Below are 1,836 nucleotides of genomic sequence, written 5' to 3' on the forward strand. Positions count from 1 at the left end.
ACAGTAGCATGTTAGCATTCTACAAGCATGTTAGCATGCTAACAGTAACACTTAGCTTAAAAGACTCCCGTGCCTACACAGCAAATCCAGCATGTCCAAATTAACACTGTCGGATTTGATTTCAACACTATTAAAGTGTCTATATGGGTCCACACCAGAGAGTGTTAATTTAACTCTTTTTGGAGAGTTGGTACGTTAACTCTGATTTAGTGTTAAACACCAAATCTGTTCAGGAGTTGATAATTTAACACTTGGTGTTAAGAGTTTATATATTAACTCTCAAAGAGTATTTTAGTTTAACTACGTAAGAGTTATCTTCTAATTCATTCTAAAAAGCGGGAATTTTACTGTTCTGAACTTCTAGAAATTTCTTTTGGAAATAAACATTTACTAAAAAGATGCAATGGTTTTTGAAAAACATTTATTCTGAACTGTGCACCACAATTTCAAAACATTTTCTGAAAGATGTAACAGTATACATGTTCTCACTTTCATTAGAATTTTGTTTATCAAAAGGTCTGACATGGGTGAGCTGGTAAATGCAAATAACAGCATTCTCATCACTTATTTCTTCAATACAATATGCATGTCCTTCATTCATCCCTTTGTGGAACTTCAGCGCACTTCTGCTCTCCCCCATATTCCATCTTCACAAGCATATCCTGTGCGGAGATTGAATAAAAATTAGTTGACACTAATTAATGGCACAAATAATCCAGTAAACAATTGCAGCACAGTAAAAAAAAAAAAAGGAATCCTCTTTGAGCCATTACTTGTGTAAAGTATTTTCCCAAAAGACAAAGACACAGGCAACAGGTAATACTGAACTAAATGTAAAACCTCAACCTTTTTCATTTTTACCTAAACCGTGTGCACAAAACTCTGGAGGGATCTATGCTAACGTAGAACCCAGTCAGGACGTCTGCTACTGCTGTTTGCTCGTGTTTTTTTTATTTTTATGGGCGATCGTTTTCAGGCTTCAAGTAGCACCATTATACCAACATTTCACATTCTACACATTGTTTTAGGTGTATTTGACCAAAAGTTTGACTGAAAATTCACATGCAAGCTTTTTTCAAGGCTGTGGTATTTGCCCGCAAACAATACCTTTCAGCTAGCTAAAACAGAATATTATGCTATCACCGAGCAACATGGCTAATGCCTTTCACACAGCTTTGTCTCAACTCCAAAGAGCCACAGAAGTAAAAGCTCATAATAATAATTGAAACAATGTTTGAAAGAATGACTTACCAAGCATGGCAAACAACTCAAATATGTAGAGCAAAATGTTCTGAAACGGCTTCACTTCAGCTTCGATCGGAGCCGTGCTGGGGGCGGAGTCTGTGAATTTACTCTGTTGGTGTCATAGCCCCTGTAGGAGTTCAGAGTTAAGAGGTCAAGAGTTAATGTTTCCATTGTAACACCTCCAGATTTGACATAGAAACACTCATTTTTAACACTCGATTTTAACTACTATCATTTTACACCTCAGAGTTACATTAAAAGAATGTGACTCTGCTTAGAGTAAAATTAACTCTACTTTTGCAAGAAGACTATTAACACCAAAACATTTAACACTTTTGAATTTGCTGTGTAAAGGCGCACAAACAGAGCTAGGTTGTTCAGTGTGATGTCAACTTTATCTCATATCAGATAAAGCTAATACCCTGTATATACTAGTATATACTATAATACTAGTTTCCTTTACTCTTTAAAACATTATTCACTGAGCTTTCTGGGTCAGCACTGAACAGGAAGCTATTGTGGTAATGGTGTGTGGCAGTTACTGTGCTTGTCAGTTATTGGACTCTTAGATTCCTATTACATCACAGTATA

At 35.9% G+C, this 1,836-nt stretch overlaps 1 long non-coding RNA gene across 1 annotated transcript; it reads right to left on the reverse strand.

Moving 5' to 3' along the window:
* Positions 1-404: 404 nt before the first annotated feature.
* On the reverse strand, positions 405-1,584 carry LOC146685577 (uncharacterized). Its single transcript, XR_014916867.1, has 2 exons — positions 1,252-1,584; positions 405-662 (listed from the first exon to the last, which is right to left on the reverse strand). It is a non-coding gene; the product is annotated as an uncharacterized LOC146685577 (long non-coding RNA).
* Between the last annotated feature and the right edge of the window lie 252 nt (positions 1,585-1,836).

The sequence above is a fragment of the Copadichromis virginalis genome, linkage group LG19 (assembly GCF_057382275.1).
Source record: "Copadichromis virginalis isolate Kocher_CV1m ecotype Utaka linkage group LG19, C_Virginalis_male_GT1.1, whole genome shotgun sequence".
In the NCBI taxonomy this organism is placed as follows: Eukaryota; Metazoa; Chordata; class Actinopteri; order Cichliformes; family Cichlidae; genus Copadichromis; species Copadichromis virginalis.